This window comes from Lycium ferocissimum, chromosome 9 (genome assembly GCF_029784015.1).
Source record: "Lycium ferocissimum isolate CSIRO_LF1 chromosome 9, AGI_CSIRO_Lferr_CH_V1, whole genome shotgun sequence".
NCBI classification, from domain to species: Eukaryota; Viridiplantae; Streptophyta; class Magnoliopsida; order Solanales; family Solanaceae; genus Lycium; species Lycium ferocissimum.
In genome coordinates, this window is record NC_081350.1 from 21,086,699 (window position 1) to 21,109,608 (window position 22,910).

Consider the following 22,910-nt stretch of genomic DNA (forward strand, 5'->3'; position numbering starts at 1 on the left):
ATGAATTTTTTCCAACAGCTTATTAATCTGTTGGAACAACTGATTAAGTTGTTGCAACAGGTGTATAAGTTGTTGCAGGAGATTCTTAAGTTGTTGGAAAAAAATCAAAACAGTGCAACAGCTTCCTCATGTAAAAAGAACTGTAGCAATTGACCAAACAAATACAACAAGTAATAGATTTTTCCAACAACTTAATAATATGTTGCAACAATTGATGAAGCTGTTGCAGCAGATTCTTCAGCTGTTGGAAAAAATCAAAACAGTTACACCATATTACTAAACAACTGTTTTGATTTTTTCCAACAACTTGTGAATCAGCATGCAATGCCTTCTTCTTCTTTGCCACCTCTCAAGAATCGTTTTGATTTTTACCAACATATGAGGAATATGTTGCAACAACTGATGAAGTTGTTGGATAAAATCAAAACAAAGGCAAGATCCTTTTTCATAAACCTTACAAGGACAACAAGAACAAGAACAAGAACAACAACAACAACAGCAAAAAAAAACATCTATTTCACTATCAGTGTATGATATTTACAAACACACAACCATCACAAGTTAAACAAAATACACCAAATAAGGGTTTTTGAAGCATGCAACCTCAATAGATGTTTGCTTTTGTCAAACAAGTGCTGAAGCTGTTGCAACAACCATTGCAGTTGTTGGAAAAAATCAACAAAAGTGCAAGCCCTAATTTTCGAAATCCTAGAGGAGAACAAGATAAAAAAACACCAGCAAAAAATAAAATTTCACTTCCAGAAACACTATTTACAAACACACAACCACAACAAGTGAAACAAATACCCCAAATAAGGGTTTTTTAAAGTATGGAATAACAAAATAAACAACATTGAAGAGGAACCCATGTTCTTCTTCTTCTTCTTCTTCTTCTTCTTTAACCAAAATCACCATTTTTCATGCTTGATTTCAAAACCCTAACTTTTGAACCAAGTGAAAGAGAAAAAGAAATTTTACCTGAGAATCTACCCAATGTAGAAGGAGAAACAACGAAGAGAGAGACACGATGGAGTGCCAGAGTCGCAGAGGAAGAAAAATTTCGCCGGTTGTGATTTTGGAGAGGAAGAACACAGCGAACAAGAAAAAGAAGAAGAATAAGAAGAGGGACGGTTGAGCGGTTCCTGATGAAGTGGGTGGGTTTTGATTTTGAACTTTGAAATGGGTTTTAATTTTGATACAAATGGGTTGGGGTTAAGTTGGGGTTTTTTGTATTTTTTAAAAATTTAACAAGTTTTAAAAATTACATTTTGAATCCTAATTAACTTAATCAAATCTTTAAGTAGGTTTTGACCTTAATTGGTCAAACTTGTCACCATGTGTAATTTTGAGACTTGTTTGATACCTTTAGTTAAATCTTCTCATGTTTTTTGATAAGGCAGGCTTTATAGCTACTCGATATAGGCTGCCATAAAAAGTCGGCTGGTTTGGCTAATCATAGTATTGCACTCCACCATTTTTAGCATATAAATAGACCACACATCATCTCAACAATTAGTCGCATACCAAACTCCTCCTTCAAACCAACAGCTTCAATAGAATTAAAAAGCCACGTGTGTTTTTCTTTCTCCTTCATCTGTTTTTCCTACTTATCTCTCATTCAACTAAATTTTTGTTCATCATTCACTTCAAGCACTTGCATTTTCTGTCAATGCATGCGATAGCGCTGTTTAGTACTCCTTTTTGTTTGTATCAAATTTTACACAGAATAGTATCTTTATTAAGAATATGTGGTAATACGGTATAGCATATGAAGTTTGGCGTAGACCCTTCCCAAAAACTGAAGACATAAAGAAGAGTAATTTAATATCTTAATCCTACGTTAGGGTTAAATAGCATCAACCTGCTTAAGCGTAAATAGCTCGCGTGCTATAGAGTGATGATACTTCTAGACTATGTCTTGTTTACTCGGCATATATCCACCTCCTTGAAGAAAATAAAAGACTATGGTTTTAATCCATCATTATGCCAATGTAGACTTTCTTTGTTAGAGTTTAAGTTGTAGACGTGTGGAGCTGCAAGTTGATTGTTTTTGTTAAGGTTCTACATGCGGATAATAGTAGAATATTTATAATCAATTCACTTATTAAGTAATTATAGATTAAATTTCATGTTTTTTTGATAAATACCAGTAATAGACATGCAAATAGATAAATGTACCAATTAATCTGCTATCACGATTTAAATTTTACTGATAGTCTATATAAAAAAAGATATGTAACTTAAATACTTCTCGTGATGGTACTGTGACATTGATGTATTTTCCATCTTATATACTATTTCAGGAACTAAGACGAGGTGCGATAACTTGTGTTGAACGATTGAAGAAATGACAAAGAAGCTTCAATCAACATGGAAATTGGGATTGATGGCGTGGCCCTTATCACTATGCTTAATCCACCTGTCAATGCCTTAACTCTCTCAGGTCCTTTTCTTTTTTCCTTAATACAAAAAAATTCACATTCAATAGTTCAATCAAAACCAGCCCCATGGCAGGTTTTCGTAAAAAATAATACTCCATGTGTTTCAATTTATTTGTTTTACTTTCCTTTTAAATTCGTTTCAAAAGTTGTCTCTATCCTTTTTTGACAACTTTTTAATTCCAACTTTCCACATGACACGTTTATGACCACAACATTAAAAGACGTTTTGGTATATTCTACATATCTTTAATTTAAGACCACAAGATTCAAAAGTCTTCTTTACTACTCCCTCCGTCCCAATTTATGTGGCATCATTTGACTTGGCATGGAGTTTGAGAAAGAAAGGAAGACTTTTGAAATGTGTGGTCCAAAACAAGCCTTATATAAATGTGTGACTGTAAATCATCTCATAAAATTAAATTGTTTCTAAATATAGAAAGGTGATATTCTTTTTGGGACAGACCAAAAAAGAAATGGTGCCACATAAATTGAGACAGAGGGATTATTTCTTAAAATTTCGTGCCAAGTCAAAACCAGACAAACAAATAAAAATTGTGTGTGGGGGGGGGGGGGGGGGTAGACTATTGATCTTCTCCCAAAGCGCATACTCAATAATCTATATCTAGACCCTTAGTGAAATGTCGTTGCCTCTTTTACCCTTTAAAAATAGGATTTACACTGGACAAAATAATCATTTAATCATTTTCCTAATTTCTGAAAAGTTCAAGTTTGATTGTCTGGTTTATATAGTCTCACTATAGGTGCATGTAGGGAGTAGCGGAACCAGGAATTGTACCAAGGGGTGTCAAAATATAAAAAAGTAGACACACGTAAAAAATAATGGGAATCAACATATCGTATATATACATAAAACTAAAATTTTAACCTAGCTAAATAGCGTAATTTTCTGACGAAGGGGTTTAGCAGAAGGTGGCTCCGCCACTAATTGCAGGTATATCCAAAATCAATTATTGCAAATCTTTTATCAAAATAGTAAAAAGAAAACTTAGTTAAATTTTTTGGTCGATATCTATATATTTGATATAAGTGTTTGTTACAAAAAGAAGTTAAACTAGACAAGAATACACTGGTTATTCAAAGTTAGAACATGTGAGATTTGATGGTTTTGTAATATTTGAATTGGAGTGACTGGATATTGTCCGAAACATAAAGATGAATAATTAGATTAAGTTAGATAAACATTATTTATAATTGCATCACTTTTATTTTATAAAATACACAAACGTTATTTGGTTGTATCTCATCAATTTTGATAGTTCATTTCTATTAAGTTAAATAGAATTATTTATAATTACATAATACTCTATACACGTTTTATTGATAGACACAAAATTCACGCACAAAACGCGTACACTAAACTAGTTAATGAAAATACTCAATTATTCTCCTAAGTTTTATAAAACGGAAAAGGGCCAAAATTACCCCTGAACTTTGAAAAATAGTTCATCCATGCCCTTCGTTATACTTTAGGGCCAATTATACCCTTAACGTTATACTTTGGGCCAAATATGCCCCTGAGTTTAACGGCTTGCCACGTGTCAGCCTCTCAGTGGCTAACTTAATACCCCTTTTATTTTTCACCCTGATCCAATAAATACGGATCCGACCCGTTCAAATTAATACCCAACCCATCTAAAAAACCCATCAGACCCAAATATACCCAAACAAACCTAAATCTAACGCTACTCTCTCTCTCTAAAACAAAACGCAGACAATAGCTATCGTCTCTCTCTCTCTCTATCGTCTTCAACCTCCATAGCTGACTTCTCTATTAGAACGCAGACCACCTCTTCTACAGTAAATCACTGCCTTACGTCTCTCTACATCAAACCTAACTTCGTTTATGTCATGATTTCTGTTGTCATGACTAAACTTCGTCCATTGTCTGCTACTGTTGTTATGTTCTTGTATTTTCAGTTTTCTAAGGTTTGTTGTGGATTCTCTGTTTTGCTAGTTGATGTGGCATTTTGTTGAAAATGCAGACTTCTTAGTCTGACTGCAATCCCGGAAGGAGATTTTGGTCTTGTCCTCACTATGGGGTTTGTGTTCATGTTCTAATTTGGTTGATTAATTTTAGTGTTAGTGTTAATTTGAAGTGATTGCATTCTTTAAATTTCAGGCCACCAATTGCAAGTTTTTCAAATGGAGAGATAAGCAAAGTGTTGATGAAAGATCAAAGTTTATTATTCCAAGATTGGTGAACAAAATCAAAGAGTTAGAAGAAAATTACGAGCGTGTTAGGTTGCATTTGGCTGAACTTGAAAGTTTTAAGATGCAGTTTGATAATCTCAACATGAATTCACTTGAACTTGAAGATTCAAAAGAGGATGAAATTCAGTTGGATGAGCTTGAAAGTCTTACCCTTCAATATGATAATCTCAACATCAATTTGGTTGAGCTTGAAGATTCAAAAGAGATAGGTGATTTGAATGAGGTTGAAGTTTCAAAAGAGGAGACGAATGATTTGGATGAGCTTGGAGATTCAAAAGAGAAGAGTAATTTGAAAGAGAATGATATGAATGAAAAAAAGAATAGCAACTCGTGTAGGTTTAATAGAACAAATCCTTTGGTGTTTGATGGTTTGTGTATTTGTTGTGTATCTTAGTGGTTTAATCCAAATGGGCAACTTGAAGAAAAATCAAATGAAGTTGCCATAGTACTAATAGAACCTCATTTTGGTTGTCGTAATGGAACTTTAATGATCTCGGATAGGCTAAAGTTAGATTTGTTTTGTTGTAAAGTACATTTTGGTATTATAATGAAGCATGACTTGTTTGGTTTATCCTACTTTTCTTGTTGGTATTATTTGAGTAAATTTTGGCAATTTTCTTTTGTTATTGATTGAGTCAATTATGGCAGAATAAGATCACATATAGCAACAGATTTTGTTTCAAAATGTTGAGGACTGGGGGAGTGTATGCCGGATCCGGCATACAATCTTTAAGGAAAAGCTAAAGTTATGCCGGATCCGGCATAACTAAAAGTCTGCCCCATAAGGCAGAATTTTTCCTAAGACATAGTTTAGTTATGCCTTATGGGGCGTAAATTTTAGTTAAGGCAAAGTCTGCCCCCTCCGGCAGACTTTAGTTAAACATAACTAAAAGTCTGCCCCCTCCGGCAGACTTATTGTTAAACATAACTAAAAGTCTGCCCCCTCCGGCAGACTTTTAGTTAAACATAACTAAAAGTCTGCACCAGTTTTTGTTTCAAAATGGACCAACTTTTGTTTCAAAATGGACCAGATTTTGAGTCATAATGCACCAGATTCAGTGTCTGTACCTAAAGAAGATGTTGTGTTCAAGCAGAATTCAATTTAAAAAAAACAGTGTAATTTACCTTCTGCATGTCTGATATGAAGGTTATTCCTTTGCCATTATGGAGTTCAAGTGAGTGTTGCAACTGCTGTAAGAACCAGCTCCAAGTCCTCGTGGTCTCTTTATCAACCACTGCCCATGCTAGAGGGTAAAATTGGTTCATACTGTCTTGACCAATAGCAACCAATAATTGACCCTTGGCTTTTCCTTTAAGGAATGTACCATCTAACCCAATAAATGGTCTTAACCCTTCCTTAAAACCCATTTTCAATGCCTTGAAACAAATATACATTCTTAGAAATTTCCTTTTACCTTGAGCTAGTGCCTCCTTGGACAAATTAATCACAACATCACTTCCTGGATTTGATTCTCTCAATTCATTTGCATAGGCCTCCAGTTTTTTGTAATTATCTGTAAAACTACCTTCCAGAGTTTCCAGAACCTCTCTTTTGGCTCTTTTGCATTTTCCTTCACTTACATTTAAATCAAAAACTCTATGTAAGTCAGCCCTCATATCTTTTACCTTGTATTTTGGGTCATCTTGTAACTTTCCCTTGAAATATTGAGCTATGATACTAGAGTTAATCAGTGGGTTATCATACACTACACCACAATCACTATGAGGAATTAAAGTCTTAACAGTCACCCCAACAGTAGTCTCATCATCAGATATGTGGCATATAAATGGGCATCCTACAGTATCACATGAATATCTCACCCTATGCGTATCACTTTTTACAACAACTAACTCTTTCTTGTTTGCCAGTGCATAAAGTCTACAGAAATTCCTTGCTTCTGGTATGTCCTTGAAGGTCATACCCTTAACTAACTCCCTAAAATCATTCAAGTTTTCAGTGATAGCCCTTCTTTTGTGGGTAGCAAGTCTCTCTAATTCCTCACTATCATATTCTGGACAATCAAATGTCATACCATTATCATCCTCAGTCTCACTACAATCTGTCCCAACTTCAGTAACAAAATTAGGTACTAAGCAAAGTGATTCATCATTTTGTAGAACATTTGGAACATGCGCATCTGTTCCAACTTCATTAACAAAATTAGGTACTAAGAAAAATGATTCATCACTTTGTAGAATATTTGGAACATGCACAGCTATTTCACATTCATCTGTAGCAAAGAAATGAATGACATGGTATTCTTCGGAGACAAATGATAATAATTTCCTAATACCTTCATCACCTTCTAATTCAAAGTACTTTCCAGATGGTCCAGCAACAATTAATTGTTGGACACCTACAAATCCTAACTGGAAAGTGTACTCATTTACAATGTCAATATAAGATAAGAGATCAGGATCATACTCTCTCCAATAGTGAACCCATTTCTTTTCATACAATACATGTGGTTCTCGAATCCAATCACCACCATGATGGAAGAATAAGTTGACTTTTATCATCTTAATAGGCTGCAATTAATTAGTAAGTAAAAGTTAATGTGACTGAGTAGACAAAATACCATTTATCAAAACAGAAAAGTAAATAGTAAATTAGTTAAAATAAGGGACCACAAACTGAAACCAAGACACAATAGTATAAAAATGAAAAAAAGATTTCAACTACTTCGGGGACCACACATAATAGTATAACAATAGGGGACCCCTTCATAAATGTAAAACTAATTACCACACATAAATGTTAAACAATAAAAAACACTAAGAGACAACAAGACTACAAGACACCACACAACCAAACATATATCAAATGGAATTGTTTATCACACTAATCAATATAAAATTCTGGAGAAAGTATAAAAAACATGAAATTGTTTATCCCAAAACACACACTTGACATGGCATTGTTTATTGACTAAATTCCCCAACATTGACAAGATTTTGTTTTTCATAAATCACCCCATAAACTAATAAACAACGAAACCAAACTAAGCAATATAAAATTCTACGGACCAAACCCTAAAGAATATTTTAAAAAAATAAAAATCCTAAAACAAGTACTCACCTTTCATTATACCACCAACCACACATTAATATCAGGACCAGACAAGAACCCTAAAACCACTAAAAACAAAACCCCAAAAGCAAGTAAAAAGCAAGTAACTATAAAGTCCACCACAGAGGCATAAAGTAACTATATGAGTCCACCATTTTCACTAAAAAACAAGTAAGACCAAACTTTAAGTTTGTAATAACTGCCAAGACACCTTTCCAGAAAAAAGTAAAGCTAAAAAAAACCTAGGGACTCTAACCCAACAGAAAAGAACTATGCTTATAAGATTCTATTGCACTTTCCATATAACCCCACAAAAGGGAAACATATCAAAGACAAAAAATAACTAAGACAAAAAGGAATCTAACGAAAAAGTTGAAATCGGAATATATTAATCAACAAACAAACCAAGAAATGGACCCGAATTTAAAATGGAAAAGAAAACTGAAAATAACAACAGCACCAGTTAAACACATATATGTACAATCAGTACCTTCTTGAGCCTTCAAAAAACCTAGGGTTTCTAATAGAGAAGTCAGCTATGGAGGTTGAAGACGATAGAGAGAGAGAGAGACGATAGCTATTGTCTGCGTTTTGTTTTAGAGAGAGAGAGTAGCGTTAGATTTAGGTTTGTTTGGGTATATTTGGGTCCGATGGGTTTTTTAGATGGGTTGGGTATTAATTTGAACGGGTCGATCCGTATTTATTGGATCGGGGTGAAAAATAAAAGGGGTATTAAGTTAGCCACAGAGAGGGCTGACACGTGGCAAGCCGTTAAACTCAGGGGCATATTTGGCCCAAAGTATAACGTTAAGGGTATAATTGGCCCTAAAGTATAACGAAGGGCATGGATGAACTATTTTTCAAAGTTCAGGGGTAATTTTGACCCTTTTCCGTTTATAAAAACACTAGTACACTGTTTCTTAAAAAAAAAAAAAAAAAAAAAAATCTAGTGCTTCCTTAAAATTAAACAAAGATATAAATCCAAACACCAATCATTAGACAACTTTATCAATATGGATGGTGGTAGAATGAATAAGATCCCTTCACTCTTAACTAAAGGTTTCGAGTTTGAAGCTAAGGATAAATTCTTTAGGGAGCGCTTTCCCCTTAAATGAGTCGTACATGGCGCGAACCTAAATTAGTCAGGGCCCAATAAGAATATTGGACACCGGGCGGGAAACTAAAAAAAATTCATTAGACAACTTTAAGTTTCGAGAAATTTTATCTTCTATCTCACGCTATTGACATAAGCTGTAAGACAGTAGGAGATAGTTTTAATATTTGTGATGCATGGTATCAATGGCTGAGCTAAAAATTTTGGTAAGAGTGTTCAAATGTTAATGAGTAAATAGTTTTTTTCCGATAAATGAGGGCATCAAAATTCTTTTAACATCATCACTTCACACCTGCTAAAAATTTATGATTCATTTGATTTTGTAAGTTATATTTTTGATAAATTTCGTTGCTAGAAAACTTTTACAGTGATTGCAGTCGCAAATGACAGAAGCAAAGCAAATTTTACTAAGCGAAAGATAATGAACCAATTACTTTTTTTGAAAGATCACCAAATTCTAAATTGGAAAAAAAAAAAAAAAAAAGAGAACAAAGTTGGATGACTATTTTTTTTTTTTTTATAAAAAGTTGAATGACTAAAATGTTCACAAAAGCAATTAAAAAAGAAAAGAGAACAAAATAAGTGGTTGATAATTTGCAATTAAATCTTGTTCGTCTTCCTTTCAACAAAACAATAGGTCTTTTTCTCTCCAGAACATGTTGAAGGGGTTCTTTTCCTTTTTAGGAAATAGGAAGGAAAAGAAAAAGACTAAAGGAGCTTCAATAAATGAGTCCAACTCCGAACCAGCATTGAAAAAATCTAAACACAAATCATAACTCAAATACAAATAAATTTAGCCGGAACATGAAAGAAAAATAAAAAAAGAAAAAAATACAAATACAAATCAACCAAGTAGTTTCAGACGCTGTTTTTCTATGTTTTCTTTTAAAGAAAGAAGAAGATCAACGTTTGACGCAAGCTTTAAACCGTGACTTATAGGTAAAATTGAACACCATTCACCACTAAGCTATCTATCTCAATTGTCTTGAGGTTGTTCAAAATTTAATCTATATCTAATTAACTATAATATCTAATCTACCATTTCTCAGCCAAGGGTATGCAAGTGACCAACCTATAGATGTCTTTCTTGATTGCTGTAACTTTTCCATTCCGCGTCTCTTATTTGAGGTTATTTCATTTACCCCACGCCCTACAAATTTCTCCATCCTGCCGTATTTAACATGATACGCATCCCCAAGTGCTTTATTAGTAATTATATCAACTTTGAAACCCATTTGGGTAAAAGTTTCTTGACAGAAAAATAATGTGCTATTATTTACGAATAAAAATAACAAATGTTCGAAGATATTTGTAGACAATAAAATTCATGTTGAGAAAATAATAATCAAGACAGAAAAATATCGCAACAATCGTTGTATTTGATTTCAAAATATGAGTGTTACAATCTCTATGAATCCTCTGATTCGTCTTTTCGATAATAAATTCAAGGGCTTTTGAGCATGATCTTGAACTTGATGGGTTTGATCTTGATTTATACTTGAATTCAAAGGCTTTTGAGCTTGATCTTGAATCTGGTGGTCTTGATCTTGAACTTGTACTTGGATTCAAGGGCTTGAAGCTTGATCTTGAATCTCCGTCTGGATCTCTAGACCTTCTAGAGAAATACTTGAGTGCTTGAATGCTTTTAGCTTGTAGAGAAATCTGCGGCGTTTGATCCACGAGCTCTCTCTGGCTTTTTGTTAGAATTTCTATCCTTTTTTCTGAATTATAAGGCCCCTATTTATAGTTGTAGGATGGAGGATTCGTGATAAGGACGAACTCCTTTTGGCCAATAAGATTTCAGTTGACATGGCGATATTTGATTGGTCGGAGCATTCACTTGTACACGTGGCACATCTTCATTGGTCTTTGATTTAACTAGGCATGCTGTATCATTTTGACACGTGTCCTGACCCTATAGGTTTCTTTGTTTGACTTGGCGTGCCACGTCATTTGACATGTGGTACCAAAGTGGGCCTCTAGGAAGATGACATCTTGGGCTTAGCAAAGTGGACTCATTATTTATAGCTCAAATTAATGGACTAGCCCAATAAAATCATACCGTTAATTAAATCCATCTTTATTGGACTTAAATAATTAATTCAAAATTATATTAATCCATAATATTTGATTGGACTAATGTTTTGAATTTATTATGATCCGAAATTCTTGTGAAATTAAATTTAATAAAATTTCTTTATCCACAATATTGTCTTTCCCATTTTTTTTAAATTTCTGTGTGAACCAAACATTAAAATTCAAGTCAAATGAAAAAAGATAACCTAAGTCAGCTGGACCCATGTAATTGTTGGAAATTATGATCCAAGAAACAAAGATAAAGGCTTGTAAATTAAGAACAAAGAACTAATAATTATTATGCCCTGAAACACGTATGAAACGTTTTCCTAAAAGCGATATTTGATCCCTCTCCTCTGCGAGATTGTTATGGGATTATGCGCAAATAGCTTTAGTTGATATGACAAACCTTTGGAAATCTACACTAAGCAAACAGTGAAAATATTCATCTTAGGAAAGCAAGAGCTATTTTTATTTTCAAGTGCAGGATTCTTGTAGAAGAAAAAGAATTCTGATAAGGAAGACAAGACTTAGAAATCTGTAGACCTCAAAACAAAGTAACGTTTAAAGAATCTCTATTCAAAAGGCAAGGAAATTCTCTTGGAATAGACAAGTGTGGTTATTGTTGCGCTATAAGAACTATATTGGTAAAATGATTCTGTGTTGTTTATTTCTCATCATGAGGATACATATATATACAAGTATCTGCATACCAAACTTCTACCTATTCTAGGAAACAAATATATACAAGGTAATAAGAGATATTCCCTAATTATGAATCCCTACAATCATGATTTACTACAATTATTATGGATCCCTAAAATCATGGTTTACTATAATCATGTTGATACTCCTACAATCATGCTAACACTTCCCCTCAAGTTGGTTCATAGATATCTATCATGCACAACTTGTCAATCACTCCATGAAATATCCTTCCTGAGACCGCCTTTGTAAGGATGTCTGCAAGTTGGCTTTCTGACTTGACAAATGGAAATTGAATAATCTTTTGGTCCAGCTTCTCTTTGATAAAATGACGATCAATTTCAATGTGTTTAGAGCGATCATGTTGTACCAGGTTTTGAGCAATTTGGATAGCAGCTTTGTTATCACAAAATAAACTTATAGGCCTTGAACATTCAATTCCAAGGTCCTGTAGCACTCCTTTAACCCATAACAGCTCGCATAAACCATGTGCCATACCTCGAAACTCTGCTTCTGCACTTGACCGAGCAACGACCTTCTGTTTCTTGCTTCTCCAGGTGACAAGATTTCCTTCCACAAACGTGAAATATCCTGAAGTAGATTTTTTGGTTGACTGATCTCCTGCCCAATCAACATCGGTGTAACCTTTAATGATGGAGGCTTCATTCTTTGAGTACAATAACCCTTTTCCAGGTGCACCTTTCAGATATCTCAAGATTCTATAGACTGCTCTCATGTGTTCCTTATTTGGAGCATGTATAAATTGGCTTACCACGCTCACAAAGATATGCGATATCCGGCCTAGTGTGTGTTAGATAGATCAACTTTCCTGCTAGCCGTTGATAGCGACCTATATCTACCAATTTTTTTCCAGCAGAAACTTCAAGTGAATGGTTCATATCCATTGGTGTTCTAACTGGTTTGCATGTTAACATCCCGATTTCAGTAAGCAAATCCAATACATACTTTTGTTGGCATAGAGAAACTCCCAGATTTGATCGTGATACTTCAATACCCAGAAAATATTGTAGTTGTCCTAGGTCTTTCATTTCAAACATGGTGGCCAAATACTTTTGTAGCCTCTCCATTTCTTCAGCATCATTACCAGTCAAGACCATATTGTCACGACCCGCCTAGAGGGCCGTGACGGGTACCCGGAGCTGGCTACCGAGCACCACACATCATGCTACTATCGTCTTAACTCGTACACATATATGCTCCATAAAACATGTACACATATCCACATATATATAAGCCCTCACGGCAGCAAAAGAATAATATGCAAAATATACATCAAGGGTCACATAGCCACCGTTACCCACGTACAAGCACCTACGAGCCTCTAACTGAAACTTTGAGGTCATGAAGATGGGACAGGACCCCATCATATCCAAATATATACACAAAAGAATATATCAGAGACGGCGCCGGTCCCCATGAAAGTGCTCGGTGCTGCGGATCGACTCTAGGAAGGCTTGGGTCGTCTCCTTGTCTACCTGTGGGCATGAGCACAGCATCCAAAAAGAAAGGATGTCAGTACGAACAATGTACTGAGTATGTAAGGCATACATCATAAAGTAACAGGAGAACAAGAAGGTAAAATAAAGATGAAAAGATAGCTGGTGACTGCTTGCCTCTTAAGGCGGAGCCATGCATGCATACGCGTAGATATCATATCACGTATTGTCTTTAACGAACATGCAGCCCGATCCATATATCAATATCTTGCCGTGGAACGTACGGCCCGATGCATCACCCATATAGCTCGCATCCGGGCATCCCGCATCAGGGATGATATCATAATAGGCCAGCTGATCAGGTGGCTATGCGTCTATAGCGCCTCTCCTTTCCCCATATCCCCTATATACATATACATATTATATATACATATAATATACGTTTCCCCATATCCCCTATATACATATACATATTATATATACATATACATATTATATATACATATAATATACGTAGCATGCATGAGAGCCCAAATAAAGATATGCTCTCTCGGAGTGACGTAAGGTTGTAACCCTCTGAGTACATTATGGCGTCATCATCATCATGGTTTGTGTCCTGGGTAATCCATGACATAAACGAGGCCATATGTTATATAGCTCGGACATAAGTCAAGCCATATGCTTTATAACTGGGGCCATATGTTATATAGCTCGCTCGGACACAAGGGCGAGGCCGTATGCTTTATAGCCCACTCGGTCACGTCATGAAATCATTTAGGATTTCGGGTTTGAAAATCTTTCGGATTGGAATCGTGTATGTATGCTTCGGAAACTATAGACTCTTGGCATTTATAGGAGTAGAAATATAATGAATGTCATGTATGGAATCAAAATATAAGGGTCATGCCTTTGAAAGAAAAAAGGGATAGCCTTACATACCTTTATATCTCCTTAACGACGTCGACTAAAAGCTTTCCTTCCGACTTACGATTCTACATACAAAAGGGTTCGTACGAAGGTTAGATTGTTGAAGGCATGCTTAAGCCTAAACTAAAGCGAACCAGGCTAACGAAAATTGGGCAGTATTTCGTTTGTTTCAACAACTTTTCCTCATATATCAAAATAGCTCTCAAGTAACACAACAATGTCCATAATATCATAATACGCAAATTTCCCTCAAGTTAAACATTATTCAATCTCTAAACTCATTTTCGGAATTCCCCCCCGACTATAGCTATAATACAACTTCATACTTGTTTATAATTCCAGTTCTTCAACCACTCAACACCCTTACTAGCATGAAATAATTATAATACTCACCTTGATTATGTAAAGATGATCTTTGGATAAAAATACTCCACTTGAGAAGAACTCCACTTGACTACCAAGGAGATTTTCAACTTCTATCAACCTTTAGGAAGCATTCACGCCCTTGATTCTACTAACTTTTGATGTTTAATCTTTGTTTCCCTTCTTGAATATGTATTGATGTGTTAGGGAGAGGGTTCTAGAGGTTTTTGGAAGATTAGAGAAGTGAGAAATGAGAAAAAGAAGGAAAAACCGTGCCTATATAAAAATGAAGTTCGGACCCGACCCGAAATATACGGTCCACTATACGGACGGTATAATTTATACGGTCCATACATTGGACCGTATGTTTCCTCCAGAAAGCCACCCTTAACTGGAAGGGTTCTACGGTCAAGTATACGGGCCGTATAAAATATACGGTCCGTATATATGGCCGTATAATCCCCAGTTTCCCGATTTCATTCTCGTCGCTTCGTTTGATCTCGAATCCTTATGGAACCTTCTTGGTACTTGTGCAACACTTCCTTAACGATCTAACGGACATTATAACTCGTCCTTAAATCCTCACTAAACATTCGTTAGTTCGACACCTATGAAATCCTTCCCAAACATAACTTATACTTCACTTTCATGACGAGCCTAGTTTCGCCAAGTCCGATGACTCAAAAATCTTATCGTCTATACATTAAGGCTGCCAATCGCCCTCTTATAGTCGTGAAGGTCTCGTGTCCACCTTGATCGACGTCAGTCCATTCACGACGCAACGTCACGAAATGGCCGAGGTGTAACATTCTCCCCCCCTTAAGAACATTCGTCCTCGAATGTTAAATTCTTAGAAATCCTACGAAAATTTTGCCAGAGTTTTCCCTGTAATTTGGCACTACCATCCTGTTACAACGGCCCAAAATAACATCGCCACACAGGGCTACAACATCAACAATAAGAAATTTGGCCACACACGACCCGGAAGCAATAAAGTAGAACATTTCATACCTGGGGGCATTGATGTTTCACCTTGGGTCTCTGTTGGGGGTGGAAATAAATGCGGATATTTAGTCTTCATAGCTTCTTCTGCTTCCCAAGTCATCTCCTCTCTGTTATCGTTCCTCCATAATACTTTGACCGAAGCGACCTCTTTATTTCTGAGCTTCCGCACTTGTCCAGTATAGCAACAGGAACTTCTTCATAGGTCAGTTTTTCAGTGACCTGAATGTCGCTTGCAGGCACTATTCTGGTCAGATCCCCAACGCATTTATGAAGCATCGATACATGGAAGATTGGATGAACTGAATTCAGCTCTGGGGGTAAGTCCAGCTCGTAAGCTACTTGACCCACTCTGCGTACAATCTTGTAGGGCCCAATGTATCGAGAACTGAGCTTACCTTTCTTACCAAATCTCATTATTCCCTTCATAGGCGATACCTTCAAAAATACCCAATTATTAACCTGAAATTCCAAATTCCTACGGCGATTATCCGCATAAGACTTTTGGCGGCTTTGAGCTGTCACCAACCGGTCTTGGATAAGCCTAATCTTCTCAACCGCTTGTTGGATCAATTCTGGGCCTATTAGTTGTGTCTCTCCCACTTCAAACCATCCAATAGGCGACCTACACTTCCTCCCATATAAAGCCTCATAAGGAGCCATCTGAATACTGATATGGTAACTATTGTTATAGGCAAATTCAATAAGTGGCAAATGATCCTCCCAATTTCGGCCAAAATCCAACGCACAAGCTCGCAACATGTCTTCTAAGGTTTGAATAGTGCGTTCAGCTTGTCCATCAGTCTACGGGTGGAATGCAGTGCTAAATTTCACTTGGGTGCCCAATCCTTCTTGAAAGGATTTCCAGAATTTAGCTATGAATTATGCTCCTCTGTCAGTAATAATAGATGTAGGAATGCCATGAAGCCGCACTATCTCTTTGAGATACAATCTAGCATAGTCTTCTGCTGAATATGTAGATTTGACCGGTAGAAAATGTGCTGATTTTGTGAGCCTGTCAATAATCACCCAAATGGAGTCGTACTTTTGTCGAGAACGAGGTAATCCAACAACAAAATCCATGTTGATCGCCTCCCATTTCCAGGTTGGAATTTCTATTTCCTGTAAGAGCCCTGCTGGTTTCTGGTGCTCAATTTTTACCTGTTGACAGTTTGGACATTGAGCTACAAACTCGGCTATATCTCTCTTCATTCCTTCCCACCAATACATTAATTTGAGATCATGGTACATCTTCGTCGCTCCCGGATGAATGGAATAACGAGAGTAATGAGCTTCTTCCAGAATCTGACGACGAAGTCCCGCAATATCCGGAACACATAACCTGTTGTGGTACTTGAGAACCCCATCTGCTGAGACTTCAAATGGTGACTTTTCTTTTGGGAACTGCACACCTTTATAATACTTCAATTTGGGATCCTCGTATTGACGCTCTTTTATTTCTGTGTCCAAGGATGAAACAGCTGGGTTAAGCACATTAACTCCTGTATCGCCCGAATCCACTAAACGAACTCCTAAACTAGCCAGCTGGTGGAGCTCGCGGGCTAATTCTTTCTTTTCTGGTGGAACATCACTTCGACTACCCATAGATTTACGGCTAAGGGCATCAGCTACCACATTCGCTTTACCAGGATGGTATAGAATATTTACGTCGTAATCCTTCAATAGCTCTAACCATCGCCTTTGACGCAGATTCAATTCTTTTTGCTTAAAAATATATTGAAGACTTTTATGATCTGTGTAGATGTCCACATGGACACCGTACAAATAGTGCCTCCATATTTTTAGAGCGTGAACGACCGCAGCCAACTCAAGGTCGTGAGTCGGTAATTCTTCTCATGCCTTCACAGTTGCCTGGAAGCATAGGCAATGACCTTGTCGTGTTGCATCAGTACACAGCCTAACCCGACACCTGAGGCATCACAATACACCACATAACCTTCTGATCTTTCTGGAAGTGTCAGGACCGAAGCCGAGGTCAACCTTTGTCTTTCGGCCTCCCGAAAGCCTCGCCACAAGCATCCGTCCACTGAAATTTAGCGGCTTTCTGTGTTAGCTTCATCAACGGTGCTGAAATAGAAGAAAATCCTTCCACAAACCTCCTGTAGTATCCTGCCAGTCCCAAAAAACTACGGACTTCCGTAGGTGTTGTGGGCCTCGGCTAAGTTTTTACAGCTTCAATCTTTTGGGTATCAACCCGAATACCATCGGATGAAATAATGTGGCCCAGAAAAGTTACAGAGTTCAACCAGAATTCACATTTTGAGAATTTCGCATATAATTTGCGAGCTCGAAGAATTCCAAGAACAGTACGCAAATGTTCTGCATGTTCTCCCTCTGATTTAGAGTATACCAGGCTATCATCGATGAACACAATTATAAATAAATCTAGGAATGGCCTAAATACATCATTCATCAGGTTCATGAACACCGCTGGAGCATTAGTCAAACCAAACGACATCACCTGAAATTCATAATGACCATATCTGGTCCTGAAAGCCGTCTTCGGAATGTCTTCTTCTTTGACTCTTACTTGATGGTATCCTGACCTCAGATATATCTTGAAAAACCATTTGGCTCCTTGTAGTTGATCAAATAAATCATCGATCCTCGAAAGTGGGTATTTATTCTTTATTGTCACCCTGTTCAACTGCCTGTAATCGATACACATCCGCGAGGATCCATCTTTCTTCCTTACGAATAAGATGGTACTCCCAGTGGTGATGAACCGGGCCTAATAAACCCCTTCTCGAGTAAATCCTTCAATCGTGCTTTTAATTCTTTCGCTTCTGAGCCATTTTGTAGGGAGGAATAGATATTGGCTCAGTGTCCGGCAATACATCGATAGTGAATTCAATCTCCCGTTCTGGCGGAAGACCTGGAAGCTTGTCCGGAAATACATCTGGAAACTCGTTCACTACTGGCAAGGATTGAAGAGTTGGCGGCTTTGCTTCCGTATCATGAACTCGAACTAGATGATAAATATAACCCTTGGCAATCATCTTCCTTGCCTTGAGGTAGGAAATAAATCTGCCTCTTGGAGATACAGTGTTACCCTTCTACTCTAGAACTGGTTCTCCGGGGAATTGAAACCGGACCACCTTGGCCCTGCAGTCTACATTTGCGTAGCAAGAAGTTAACCAGTCCATGCCCATAATAACGTCGAAATCCAAAGATTTCCAATTCAAACAAATCAGCTACGGTGTGTCGACCGTACGCTACAACTATACAGCCCCCATAGACTTGCCTGGCTAGTACTGGGTCGCCAACTGGAGTGGACACTTCAAAAGGTTTGATTGGCTCGGGTGTTATCCCGATACAACCGGCAATGTAAGGAGTAATATATGACAAGGTAGAGCCCGGATCAATCAATGCATAAACATCATAAGAAGATACTGTCAATATACTTGTCACAACGTCTGGAGAGGTCTCCAAATTTTGCCGTCCGGTCAATGCATAAATACGATTCTGGGGACCGCTCGAACTAGAGGCTCCTCCTCTGCCTCTGCCATGGCCCACTGGAACCTGAGAAACCTGCCCTGCGGGGCACACCGATGACGAAGAACCCGCTGCTGAACCTGTAGGCTGGACCTCATCTCGGCCGCTCCTCACTGGGCAATCACGCATCATGTGGCCAACTTGACCACAGGCATAACAAGTATCCAAGCCTCGGTGACACTGACCCGGATGTAACTTACCGCATTGACTGCACCGTGGTATCGGCGGCCTCCTCTGACTAGAATCGCCACGATACTGGGAACCTGAAGCTCCCGAACCCTGACTCGGCCCAGAATAAATGGGGCGATCAAACTTTCGGCCCGCAAACCGAGGGGTTGCACTAGACGCAGACTGGCCTGAATGTCTGAGATATTGCTGCCCCTGACCTTCTCTGTACTCACTGCTAGCACCCGCTGATCTAGTCCTTTTTCCATGTCCCCTGTCCATAGCTCGCTCTCCCCTTGGCGGCTGCTGTTGTTCTTCCGTTCGAGCACGCGCTTGAATGCGCGAGATATCCATTCCTTCCAAGAACGAGGTCGTCAAACAATCTTTAAATAAGTGTGGCCCTACGCCTCTCACAAATCGGTGTACCCGGTCTCTCATATCTGCTACCATGGCCGGAGCGTATCTAGCCAATGAATTAAACCGGAGACTATATTCCCGAGCACTCATATTCCCTTGCTTAAGATTCAGGAATCTATCTGCGCGAGCCCGACGAACCTCAAGTTGCCGAATAAAAGCATCCACAAACTCTTGCCATTTTGGGGGAGGTGCATTTTCCCCTCTTGAAGAAATCTAGTTATTGTACCATAAAATAGCTACGTCCCGGAGTCTATACGAAGCCAATTCCACGGACTCGATATCTGAAGCATGAATAATCCTTAACGTCCTCAATACCTCATCAATAAAGCCCTGCGAGTCTTCATCCGGTTTCGACCCAAAAAATTCTGGAGGATTTAAACTTATAAAATCACGGGCTCGGGCACTAGTCGCCCTATCACTTGAACCCGCACCCTACCACTGGGCCTGCGGAGCAAATAACTGGGTCAGCAACTGGACGGCATCCCGTAAGTCCTGGTCTGGAGCAATAGGGGGAAGAGATGGGACTCTCTCGTGTTCCTCTGCCGCTGGAGGAATAGGAGTGGGAGTGGCATGCGAGGGAGTAGCACTCTGTGCCTCGCCCTGTCCCAACTCCGCTGGAGGCTCTCGGCTGGTGCCTTCCCCGGCGGCATCTAATATTGTGCGGATTTTCTTCCTTCTTGTCGGCATCGCTGAAATCATAACGCACAATTAGAATAGGGAAATCTTACATTATGGCTCTATCGCACGATCTATGAAAAGAAAGACGGTCATTATTCCTAAATGCCTTGCAGCTTCTCGTTTATAAGTGTGGCGTGCTTCACACCCATAAACAAGACTCTACCGGACACGGCTCGTAGACACATCCTAGGACGAACTGCTCTGATACCACTTTTGTCACGACCCGCCTAGAGGGCCGTGACGGGTACCCGGAGCTGGCTACCGAGCACCACACATCATGCTACTATCGTCTTAACTCGTACACATATATGCTCCATAAAACATGTACACATATCCACATATATATAAGCCCTTACGGCAGCAAAAGAATAATATGAAAAATATACATCAAGGGTCACATAGCCACCGTTACCCATGTACAAGCACCTACGAGCCTCTAACTGAAACTCTGAGGTCATGAAGATGGGACAGTACCCCATCATATCCAAATATATACACAAAAGAATATATCAGAGACGGCACCTCCGGCCTACGGAAGTGCTCGGTGCGAGCGGATCCGACTCTAGAAGCTAGGTCGTCTCCCCGTTCTCCCGCGGGTACGAGCACGGCATCCAAAAAGAAAGGATGTCGGTATGAACAATGTGCCGAGTATGTAAGGCATACATCATAAAGTAACAGGAGAACAAGAAGGTAAAATAAAGATGAAAAGATAGCTGGTGACTGCTTGCCTCTTAAGGCGGAGCCATGCATGCATACGCGTAGATATCATATCATGTATTGCTGCGGAACGTGTAGCCCGATCCATATATCAATATCTTGCCGTGGAACATACGGCCCGATCCATCACCCATATAGCCCGCGTCCGGGCATCCCGCGTCTGGATGATATCATAATAGGCCAGCTGATCAGGTGGCTATGCGTCTATAGCGCCTCTCTTTTCCCCATATCCCCTATATACATATACACGGAGCATGCATGAGAGCCCAAATAAAGATACGCTCTCTCGGAGTGACGTAAGGTCGTAACCCTCCGAGTACATTATGGCGTCATCATCATCATGGGTTGTGTCCTGGGTAATCCATGACATAAATTGAGGCCATATGTTATATAGCTCAGACATAAGCTGAAGCCATATGCTTTATAGCTTGAGGCCATATGTCCTGGGTAATCCATGACATAAACTGAGGCCATATGTTATATAGCTCAGACATAAGCTGAAGCCATATGCTTTATAGCCTGAGGCCATATGTTATATAGCTCGCTCGGACACAAGCTGAGGCCATATGCTTTATAGCCCACTCAGTCACGTCATGAAATCATTTAGGATTTTAGGTTTGAAAATCTTTCGGATTGGAATCTGTGTACGATGCTTCGGAAACTATAGACTCTTGGCATTTCTAGGAGTAGAAATATAATGAATGTCATGTATGGAATCAAAATATAAGGGTCATGCCTTTGAAAGAAAAAAGGGATAGCCTTACATACCTTTGTATCTCCTTAACGACGTCGACTAAAAGCTTTCCTTCCGACTTACGATTCTACAAACAAAAGGGTTCGTACGAAGGTTAGATTGTTGAAGGCATGCTTAAGCCTAAACTAAAGTGAACCAGGCTAACGAAAATTGGGCAGCATTTCGTTTGTTTTGACAACTTTTCCTCATATAACAAAATAGCTCCCAAGTAACACAACAACGTCCATAATATCATAATACGCAAATTTCCCTCAAGTTAAACATTATTCAATCTCTAAACTCATTTTCGGAATTCCCCCCTGACCATAGCTATAATACAACTTCATACTTGTTTATAATTCCAGTTCTTCAACCACTCAACACCCTTACTAGCGTGAAATAATTATAATACTCACCTTGATTATGTAAAGATGATCTTTGGATAAAAATACTCCACTTGAGAAGAACTCCACTTGACTACCAAGGAGATTTTCAACTTCTATCAACCTTTAGGAAGCATTCACGCCCTTGATTCTACTAACTTTTGATGTTTAATCTTTGTTTCCCTTCTTGAATATGTATTGATGTGTTAGGGAGAGGGTTCTAGAGGTTTTTGGAAGATTAGAGAAGTGAGAAATGAGAAAAAGAAGGAAAAACTGTGCCTATATAAAAATGAAGTTCGGACCCGACCCGAAATATACGGTCCACTATACGGACCATATAATTTATACAGTCCGTACATTGGACCGTATGTTTCCTCCAGAAAGACACCCTTCACTGGAAGGGTTCTACGGTCAAGTATACGGGCCGTATAAAATATACGGTCCGTATATATGGCCGTATAATCCCCCATTTTCCCGATTTCATTCTCGTCGCTTCGTTTGATCTTGAATCCTTATGGAACCTTCTTGGTACTTGTGCAACACTTCCTTAACAATCTAACGGACATTATAACTCATCCTTAAATCCTCGCTAAACATTCGTTAGTTTGACACCCATGAAATCCTTCCCAAACATAACTTATACTTCACTTTCATGACGAGCCTAGTTTCGCCAGGTCCGATGATTCAAAAATCTTATCGTCTATACATTAAGGCTGCCAATCGCCCTCTTATAGTCGTGAAGGTCTCGTGTCCACCTTGACCGACGTCAGTCCATTCACGACGCAATGTCACGAAATGCCCGAGGTGTAACACATATCATCTACCTACGCTATTAATGCTGTGATTTTTTCTCCTTCATGTTTAATAAATAAAGTGTGGTCAGAATTACTTTGTCTATAACTAACCAACTTCAT

General features: G+C 38.3%; 1 long non-coding RNA gene and 1 pseudogene across 1 annotated transcript; both read left to right on the forward strand.

Annotated features, from left to right (window-relative positions):
• The window catches only part of LOC132031653 (peroxisomal fatty acid beta-oxidation multifunctional protein AIM1-like), a 33,960-nt pseudogene continuing 11,050 nt past the window's right edge, over positions 1-22,910 (forward strand).
• LOC132029868 (uncharacterized) lies at positions 4,423-4,994 on the forward strand. The gene is made up of 2 exons (XR_009407951.1): positions 4,423-4,501; positions 4,582-4,994. It is a non-coding gene; the product is annotated as an uncharacterized LOC132029868 (long non-coding RNA).